Below are 11,106 nucleotides of genomic sequence, written 5' to 3' on the forward strand. Positions count from 1 at the left end.
CTTCTATCTTTTCATGAAATTTTTAATGTCATTTATATCATGGGTTGATGTTTTCCTTTAGATAACCTACATTCAGTCTTCTACAATTTGGAGTAGTTTAAAATTATGTACACTCAGGTACACTGCTCAGATTCTATTATTTGCATATTTTGTTCTTGTTAAATCAGTAGGATTTAGGTCTCAATATGGATACCATTGGACTTATTCGTTGCATTTCTGAATTTTTTTAAGTATGTCATGATTTTTGTTATTTTATTCTTGTAATATGTGCTGCTCTCACTCCACATACAGTCACATTTGTTTTAAACAATTTGATCCATTCACGTGATTTGCTATATTACGTTCATCTAGATGAATTTAATTACAAATTAACACAACCATATTTCTGAGACACAGTTATCTTTATGGATCTACTCAAGGGTAACATGTATTTCAGGTTTTTGTGCTTAAAAACAACCAGGCACAACAAGTTTTTGTTCTTGGGGGAGTTCTACTTTGTTGGTTGTTTTTCCACCTGTGGTGACTTCAACATATGTGTGCATTTTATTTCAGTTGTTTTGTGTCTATATTTTTTTTCATATAACAGAAAATACATAAATAATCAGTGATTTAGAACTTTTCCAAATAGATTTCTAAGAGAGCTACTTGAAGTTTTGTGATATCTGGGACCGGGTAGGTCTTCTTAATGGAGGGGGTAGCAGAATAACAGACACATTCTTTGACATGATTTGAATTCTTCCTCCTCTTGCCTCACTATTTCCAATAGTATTACTTCAAAGCCTTTAGTGGAAAGAAAATAAATTTGTCTGTATGAACTCATAAATTTTGCTTTAATTAGGACACACCACACATTTACATTTGATTTTAACTCTAAAATCTTCTTTCCTTCTTTTAAAATCACAGATGTGAATTTATAATGCTAAAATACCATCTAATAATTTATATGAAATGGTCCAAACTATTTTCACTTCACACTATATGTAATATAGAGTGTAATAATAGTGAGTAATGGAGTATGTAATAATTTACTTTGGGGAAAGCTAATTACAGTGGATTTTGTGAGATACTGAGTAATAGTAAAAATTATGTTTGATTCTATTAAAAAGTTCACGGTTACATCTAAAAATAACTCATAGTTATAAACTAATACTAAAAAGTAAGATTGTTTATTGGGAAAATCCAGAAGTTTCAATAAGCTTGCTTTTTACAAATTGACTTGGATCTGGGCTTTGGTGGCTCATGCCTGTAATCCTAGCTACTCAGGAGTCTCAGATTGAGGATAGTGGTTCAAAGCCAGCCTGGGCAGAAAAGTCTGTGAGACTCTTATCTCCAATAACCCACTTGAAAGGTAGAAATGGCACTGTGGCTCAAGTGGTACAGTGGTATCAATGAGCTGAAGAGCTGAGAGACATCGCCCAGGCCCAGAATTCAAGCTGCACGACCAACAACAACAAAAAAAATGGACATGGATTTTTACTTTAAATTTCATGATTTTTTTATTGTGAAAATACATACAGAGGGGTTACAATTACATGACCAAGGAAATGAGTACATTTCTTATCAAGCATTGTTGCCCCTCCTTTGTTTCCCCTTACCATCTCTTCCCAACTCCCCACCCCCAAACCAACCCATGAGCCAAAGTTGTAAAGTTTTTTTCCAACATAACGTGTTGAACATCTGATTGTTGCAATGGGTCCACCTGTATCCCTATTTAAAGAATTTGTTTTTCCCTTCTCCTCCACAAATTATACCAACATCAAACACAGTGAAAACAAGGGTTATACCATGGGGGAGGGACATACAAAGAAATCATCTTAGAAATATGCTAGAAGCAATAGCAAGAGAAAAAAAACCATTTGAGTTCTTATCTTGGGGTTCATTTCACCTAATATCAACTTATCTGACCATTCCTGCTTGATTCAAAAATATACTAGTTATTGCAGATAAGGGAAACCATGGGACCTATATTTATTTGGGCCTTATATAATATATATTAATATATTATATTAATTGATTTGCGTATATTGAATCAGCTTTGCATCCCTGAAATGAATCCTGTTTGATCGTGGTGTATGATTTTTTGGATGAATTCTTGAAGTTGATTGGCCAAAATTTTGTTGAGAAGTTTTGCATCAATGTTCATCAAAGAAATGAGTCTCTAGCTCTCTTTCTTTGATGAGTCCCTGCCTGGTTTTGGGATGAGGGTTAGGATGTTTTCATAGAATGAGTTCCGTGTGCACTTTCTCTTTCAATTTCATTAAAGAGTTGGAGGGTATTGGTGTGAGCTCTGCTTTGAAGGCCTTGTAGAATTCCACTGTAATCCATTGGTTCTTAGATGGGAGTTCTCTTATTGCTGCTTCTATCTCAATGCATAATATGGGCCTGTTTATTCGATTTAACTCATCTTGGTTTAGTTTTGGCATGTCAATATTTGCTAGGAAAAGGTCCATTTCTACCAGGTTCTCAAACTTATTAGCATAAAGATTTGAGAAGTATTCCCTTATAATGTTCTGGATTTTTGGTTGTTTCTGTGGTGATGTTTCCATTCTCATCTCTGAGTTTGTTTATTTCTGTGTGAGCTCTTCTTTTTCTGATAAGATTTGCTAAACGTCTGTCAATTTTTGTTAATTTTTTTGAAAAACCAACTCTTTGTTTTGATGATTCTTTCTATTTTTTTTTTTGGATTCTAATTCGTTTAATTCTGATTTAATTTTAATTATTTCTTTCAATCTACTGGATTGGGGTTTATTTTGTTGTTCTTTTTCAGTGAGGTTCAGATATCTCATTAATTGTTGGTTTCAGATCTCTTTAATTTGTTGATGTAGGAACTCAGAGGTATAAAATTGCCTCTGAGTACTGCATTTCCTGTGTCCCAGAGGTGCTGGTAATTTATGTGTTCATTTTTGTGGAATATCATGAACATTTGCATTTCCTTTCTAATCTCTTCCATGACCCACTGGTGATTCAACTGTGTGTTGTTCAGCCTCCATGTGTCACAGGACTTTCTTTGGTGGCTTTCAGTGTTGAGTTTTAATTTAATTCCCTTGGATCCTGTTTCTTGGCCTTTATTGTGCTCTTGTTGGTTTTCTATGTGTAGGACATGTTTAAGTATCTTTTGTAAGTCTGGTTTGGTGGTTCTAAAAGCTTGTATCTGAATAGGCCTATCTTTTTGCATGTTTGGGAAATTCTCTGCTATGATTCTGTGAAATAAATTTCCTAAACCGTTAACTTCTGTCTCTAGGTGCTCCTCTACACCCATTACCCTCAGATTAGGCCTTCTGATGGTGCTTTCCAAATGTTGAATAGATCTATCATATTGCAAGGATAGTTATACATTCTTTCTCTATAATATCTAGGCTGTCTTCAATTCCCGAGATCTGATCTTCTGCATGGTCTAACCAACTGTCAAGATTTTCTACTTTGTTTTTTATTTCTTTTCCTTCTAATTGTTTGGCTTTGATGGCTTCAAATTCGTTGTTGCAGCTTTGTTTTAGGTCTTGTATGAACTTTACTTCCTTAATTTGGTGGTCAGTGTTTCTTCTCAAATCACTTAGTTGATTCGTTATGGTTTCCTTGGACTCCCATTACTTTTCTTGGGCTCCATTGAGCATTCCCTTTGTGGTCTCCCTGAATTCATTCAGCTGTCTGCTCATGGATTCCATGAATGCCTTTATTGATCTTGCTCTATTCTCATCCTTCTCTCGCAAATCCTGTATTACTCTTTGAACAGCTTCCTCACAATCATGCAATTCCTGTCTTTCTCTTTGACTGATCTCAGCCTTCTCATGCAATTTCTGTATTTCTCTTTGACTGTTCTTAACCTTCTCATGCGATTTCTGTATTTCTCTTTGACTGTTCTTAACCTGCTCATGCAATTCCTGTATTAATCTTTGAGTAGCTTCCTCATGCTCACAAGATTCCTGTATTAATCTTTGGTTTGCCCCCTCTCGCTCTCTATCTCTCTCACACTGAGTCTTTTGCAAGCTTTCAATCTATTCATTCACCATGTATACCAGTAATGCTTGTAGAGCTTTTTGGGAACTCTCTTCTGGATTATTCATTAATATTCTGTCACCTGATTATCATGAGTGGGAATTCATATACCCGGACTTGCCATTTTTTTTGTGTTTTCCGGCTTGTTCTGCCCATTTGGTATGAAAGTAAAACCAATTTTGTGCTAGACCACTATTTTAAGGCAAGCATCAACCGGAGTCCTGTAGTTGCACAGTCAAAATGGCTGCAGATACAATCTAGTACATCAGATACAATCTATTCATCATCAAACAACCATGGACTAATGGGGTAATAAAAGCAAAAAGGATTTGACACACCAGAAATTATTAGGTTTAGGGACAATTGTGGAGAAAAATAGGATTAGAAGGATGTGGAGAGGTAAAAGAAGAGTGAATTTGGGCTGGGAAGGTGGCTCAGTGGTAGTGCTTGCCTTGCATGCCTGGGGCCCTGGGTTCGATTCCTCAGCACCACATAAGCAAAAAGAAAAAAGCTGGAAGTGGCGCTGTGGCTCAAGTGGTAGAGTGCTAGCCTTGAGCTGAAGAGCTGAGGGACAGCGCCCAGGCCCAGAGTTCAGGTCCCACGACTGGATCCCCCCCAAAAAAAAAAATTAAAAAAAAAAAAAAGAAATCTGGTGGAAAAAAAAAGAGTGAATTTAACCAAGTCCTAATCTCTGAGAGGGAAATGCATTGTACAGAATGATTGGAGAGAGATTTTTTTAAAATAAAGAAAAAATGGATAAACAAAAATTTAAATCTAAGAAGTAAAACACTTAAAAATTATGTAAGTTTAGAAATGATATGGAGAAAAGAAAAGGATAGGTTGAGAGGAGAGGAGGGATAGAAAGGAAACATGAAAAACTAAAAAAGAAAAGAAAATTAAAATTAGTTAATTGAAAATTATACTGGTATGAAGAGATAATACTGCCATTAAAGAAATTAAGCCTAAGATGTTTTGAATCGAGTAATAAATTTCAGGATTAAGTATGTACACAATGGGGGATAAGGTCTAATAATTGACCACTGGTATGTATCTGGGGATGAGCAGAACAGCAATTAAGTCAAACAAAAAAGAAAGAGAGAGAGAAAGAAATGAAAACAATAATAAAAGGACCAAAAGGTCAAAAGAGATTAAACCCACACACACACATCAAAAATAAAAATTATGAGAAAAAATTAACATCAAACACTTTTAAAAATTGAAAAAAAGGTTAAAAAGAAGAGTTCTTTTATTTTGGGGTTTTTTTTGGGGGGGAATGATAAGACCCTGTATCTCTCCTGTGTCTATAACCTGTCTCTTGGTGGAGTCTCTGGTGTGCTTGTGGTGTTTAGTTTTCCTTTTGCTTGACTGGTTTCTTAAGTCAGTTTTTTTTCGTGCTGGCAGAAAAATGCTCTGCTTTACCCAGGATTTTTTGATCCTCTTCCCAGGCTATTCAGTGGGAGGGAGATCTGCTTTGAATATCACCAAAGAGGGAGATGGCAGTTTCCTCCAGTGTGTAAGTGCCTTGATGAGGTAGGGTTGGGGCCTTTCAGAAAATGGTAGCTTTTCCCTGAGGGGCAACTCCTGAAACACTCATGGAACCCATTCTCAGGGTTTTATTTTTTTTTTTTTTACTTAGTTTCAATTGTTTGTCTAGGCTGTTGTAGGGAGGGGCAGCCTCTGGCTCTGTTTACCATGTGAAGGACATCACTCCACAGAGGTTCCACTGACTTGGTGGGGTGACATTCCCCTGTGTGGAACTGAGCCTGACAGGTCATGTCTACTTCCTGTGACCTACTAAATGACTCTTGTTTTCTTCCAAGGCCTGAATTGGAGCTAGCTGCTCAGCCCTGGGGAGGTCAGTATCATAGATGGAGATCTCTGGTAGTGGGGGAGGGGCGGCCTTCCCTCCTCTGCTCCCTGAGAAGGAGTAAGGATGTCAGGATTCTACTCATGTAAGAGTGTTGGTTCTTGGGTCATCTCTGGCCTGTGATCTGTAGGATGAAGATATCTGCTCCTTGTCAGTTCTTGCTGGTGTTGAGTAGAATCTGCTCACCAGCCACGTCTGGGGCCTTTGTCATGGACTCTCTCTGTAGGTATGGTGGCTATAGCCACTGGCACTGTCCCTACTGCCACCTCAGCTGTGGCTACTGGCAAGTGCTCAGATCTGTCATCTTGCCTGGATTTTCCCTCTTTGGCCAAACTCTCTGTACTGTGATGGCACACTTGGTGTGACTGGAACATTTAAACTGCTGTCTATGTAAGAGCTTGTTTACCCTCCAGCTTCTCCTCCTCCGTTTTCCCCCAAAACCTCATGATTTTTTTTGAGTGTTTTTTTAGTGAAAAATGTTTTTGGTGTTTATATTTTGGTTTGGCATAAAATGAGCCTACTATTGTCTTAATTTAATAAAAAAAAACTTTCTGATTCTATGACAGCATAAATTTTGTGGGTAATGGTTAAGACTAGGTTGCCTTTCTGAAAAAAAAATCACCACCCATAAAAGAGGAACAAAAAGAAAATAACATATGACAGGAAACATTAATCTTAATGGACTAATAGTCTGTCAGTTTGATTTAACTTTTAATCAAAAATTAAAGTAATACTTGATAACGTTTTATTAACATATTTAAATTTCTTCATTCTTGTCATTTAAGATTCACTTTATAAAGAAATTCAACAGGTGACAGTGTTTTTCCATGACTTTTCCAAATAAATGATCATTTCATCATTATAGTGTATAGCACAATATACCCAGAAAGCATTTAAGGAAAATTTTTTTCCCATTCTTTGGTTTGCTTCAGTCTGTATTTAAAGCTGCATACCACATCTTACACACTCTATTGTCTGTCTTCTCATTTGAAATATTTCAATAAGTTTTCTTTCCCTAGTTTGTCAGCCAGCAAATCTTTATAAAACAACATGCTTTCATTCATTGTGCTTTCCAAAATATATCTTACAAATGCCAAAACGAAGCACAATCTGAAACATCTGTGGATTTTTCCACCTAGAGTACAAAGTAATCACTTTCCAAACTCCTTAGAACCAGCTGTTTACTGGCATTAATTGTGCTGTCACTTCCATGCTTTAAAACAACAACATTTGACAATGGCATACATTTTAATTGGTTTACCACATTTGGTTTGTTTTCAGCAAGGACTGTCTTCACAGAAGATGGTAATAGATGAGGTTTGTAATTATGTATTTTGAAAGGGCTCTAAGTTGTGGATATAGAATATCCATTTCAGTGACTAAATATTTAAATTAAATCCTATAATGGATTTAATTGTGACTAAAGTGTTCTACAATCTAGATATTTTTTAAGGAAATATTGTAATTGTTCCCTTGGTGACAATGTAATTGGGAGACTTAAATTTTTCTTTCTTTTTTTTTATAGTGAAAACGCTGTACAGAGGGGTTACAATTACATGGGCAAGATAATGAGTACATTTCTTTTTTTTTTTCTTTTTTTTTTTTGGGTCTGGTCTTGGGGCCTGAACTCCGGGCCTGGGCGCTGTCCCTCAGCTCTTCAGCTCAAGGCTAGCGTTCTACCACTTGAGCCACAGCACCACTTCTGGCTTTTTTCTTTTTGCTTATGTGGTGCTGACGAGTCGAACCCAGGGCCTTGAGCATGCAAGGCAAGCGCTCTACCACTGAGCCACCTTCCCAGTCCATGAGTACATTTCTTATCAAGCATTGTAGCCTCCTCCTTGGTTTCCCCTTCTCATCCCTTCCCATCCTCCCACCCCCACCCCCTCCATGCAATCCTCCTCCCTGCCCCCACCAAAGTTGTAAAGTTCATTTTTCCATATAACGACTTGTACATCTCATTGTTCCAAAGGATCCAACTGTACCCCTATTTAAACGATTTGTTTTTTCCTTCCCTTCCACAAATTATACCAACCTCAAATACAGTGAAAGCAGGGTTATACCATGGGGGAAGGAAATACAAAGCAACAAAGAAATAATCTTATAAATGTGTAGAAACAATCACCTGAAAGAAAAAAAATTGAATACATATATTAGGGTTCACTTCCCTAAAATCAACTTATCTGACCTTTTCTGCTTGACTCAGACATATACTAGTTATTGCAAATAAGGGAAACCATGGGACCTAAGTTTCTTTGGTACCGGCTTACTTCACTTAATATGATTTTTTTTCTATGGAAGACTTAAAATTTTCATATACTATTGCCATCTTAAATGAAGTGAATGTACCTGGGTTTGCATACAGAACTTTTGGGACAGCATTAATGTTTGAATCTTTGATGGGATTTGGTTGGGAATTGTGGCAGGCTTTCATGGTATGAGAAGAAAAAGGATATGATTGGAATTTGTAGCAATATCTAGTTGCTTCCACCCCTGGACAAGTCATTATCATTGGTGAAGATGTTGCCATTTGAATTTACAATGCCCCAGAAAGACCTATGTGTTAAAGAAAAATGACTTTCCATTTCCTCCCAGGCTGTGGGGAATACCTGAATAGTTCTTCTGGAGATTAAGTTCTTCAGAATAAAACCTATGAGAACATGCACTCTCATCTTCTTTCTTCTTTTCTCTTTTAATCATTCTAGGTCAAAAACATTTCTTTTTGACATACTCCTCACCTTGACATTGTCTTGTCACAGGCCACCAAAACAATAAAACCAACTGAACATACACTGAAACCTTCAAACTTATAAATCTGAGTAAGCCTTTCTGTTTAATAAATGGACAATATCATTTATTATGGTAGGTTATAAAGCTAACACAGAAATCTAGTCTTTCTAACAATGTAGAGTATATAAAAAATGCTTCATTATAAAATATCTAACTCCAAGTTATATTTTGTGTTTTTGTTCCTGTAGATCTTAGGGCTTAAACTCATGGCCTGACTGGTCGTTTTGTGTTCAAGGCCAGTGCTCTACATAAAATCTGAACTGGAACTCCTTTTCTCCTGGTGGTTAATTGGAAATAAGAATCTAATGAACTTTCCTATTCTGGCTGGCCTATTCATGTTGCATACTTTATGTAATTCCAATTCTCAGCATTATATAGATGTTCCAACTACAATATAAAAAACTTAAAATATACTAAGGATATTTGTAAAGTATAAAATGAGGGAAGAATTTTCATCCTTTAGAAATCTATGCAAAATCTATGCTAAACTATTGATATTTTACTGGACCTTTCCTGCAACCAGTTTGATATAGTTTAATACTTGTCACACCAACTTTCTCTGTATTCTACTGCATATATACTTTTTCACGTATGTTTGTATATGTATACATATATGTATCTATCTATATATGTTCCAATGTGCATCATCGGACTTGAAACTGCTTTGTTTTGCTGTTCAGCAATGAACCTTGTTGGCTCATTCTGTGACAATATCTGTTCTCATTTTCATCATTCCTTTATTTACCAAATCATCAGCCTTCTAAAATCAGCTTCATTTCTTGGGTAAGGTTACCAATCAGTCCAACCAATATCCACCCAGAGGCTTTTAATAAAGCAAGTTTTAAGGAAGAATATAACATGAAGTAACAACTACAGAAATTCCACAGAGACCTGACATCTTTCACATTTCTGTCTTCCTTCTCTTCTCATACTTCAGAAAGTATTGACTAACACTATAAATATACTGCAATTATAAGTTAAGGATCAGTGTTTTCTTTCCAACCTGAAGCCTTCTTTTCCATGATTCTTGACATAAACTTTTTGGGAGATTTTTTGGATTGTGATGGGATTCCACCCAAAACAAAGCCATGTATATCAAGAAAGTCAATGTTTTCAACTCAGAGTAGTAAACAAAAGAGGGAGAAAATTAAGGTTAGCTATATATGTTAAGCACAAATATAGGCAATATCAAGATATCTTGAAATTGTATACTTTTACTGGATAAAGTGGCTCAAACCTGTACTATTATCTACTTAGAAAACAAAGATTAGAGAATTGCAGTTCCAGGCAAGCCCAGACCAAAAAAAAAAAAAAAAAGAAGTTTCAGAAACTCTAACCATTTGATGGGTGCTATGTGTTTTGCTTGTGTTAGGAGGACCACAGTCCAAGCAGACCCAGGCATAGTGATACTTACCTCAAAAGAAGCAATCAAGTTACAATCTGCAGGTATGGCAGTAGTAGAGATACCAAAGTTGTAAAGTTCCTTTCATTGTTGCAATGGGTCTACTTGTATCCCTATTTAAACATTTTCCCCTTCCCCTCCACAAATTATGCCAACATCAAAAATGTGTGCTTATGTAAGAAATGCATGATTCTAAAATTTCATGACAATTCTTTTGAACTTACTTTTTTGTGGAATTGACTAAGAAAATAAATTACACCTTCTATATAAAAAATGTTCTGTGCTTAATCCGGCAGCCCATACACTAACATCGGAATGATACAGAGAAGATTAGCATGGCCCCTGCTCAAGGATGACTCGAAAATCAGTGAAGCAATCCATATTTTTACAACAACAAATGCTGGAGGAGATGGGGCCACAAGGGAACCCTACTGCATTCTTGGTGGGAGTGTAAAAGTCTTCAACCACTTTGGAAAGCAGTATGGAGTTTCCTCAAACGACTCCCCATAAGGCTCCCCTATGACCCAGCAATCCCACTTTTGTTCATTTACCCAAAGGATCACAAACAAGACCATACTAAAACTACCAGCACAACTATGTTTACTGCAGCATTATTTACCATAGCTAAGATATGGAACCAACCCAGATGCCCCTCAGTAGATGAATGGATCAAGAAAACCTGGTAAATATATACAATTGCATTCTCTGCCTCCATCAGAAAGAATGACATTGCCCAATTTGTTAGGAAATGGAAAGATTTGGAAAAAATTTATTAAGTGAAGTAAGCCAACTCCAAAGAAACATAGGTCCCATGGTTTCCCTTATTTTCAATAACTAATATATGTCCGGGATTATCAGAAAATATCTTAAGCTATGTGCATTTGACCAGATAAGATGATGTTAAGCTAAACGAACACCAAGATAGGTACACAAGTGATTCTATCTTGCTATTATTTCTAACATACTTATATTGTACGATGTGATTTTTTTTGTTCCTTTATATGTTCCTCAACCACGCTATAACCCCTTTTTTCACTGTATTTGAAGTTGGTGCGCC

General features: G+C 36.3%; 1 non-coding gene across 1 annotated transcript; it reads left to right on the forward strand.

The window, feature by feature from the left end:
- The first annotated feature begins 10,329 nt into the window (after window positions 1–10,329).
- Window positions 10,330–10,436, forward strand: LOC122126438. Its single transcript, XR_006150925.1, has one exon. It is a non-coding gene; the product is annotated as a U6 spliceosomal RNA (small nuclear RNA).
- The last annotated feature ends 670 nt before the right edge of the window (window positions 10,437–11,106 follow it).

Source organism: Dipodomys spectabilis, unplaced genomic scaffold, assembly GCF_019054845.1.
Source record: "Dipodomys spectabilis isolate Male_0828 unplaced genomic scaffold, ASM1905484v1 ptg000278l, whole genome shotgun sequence".
Lineage (NCBI taxonomy): Eukaryota > Metazoa > Chordata > Mammalia > Rodentia > Heteromyidae > Dipodomys > Dipodomys spectabilis.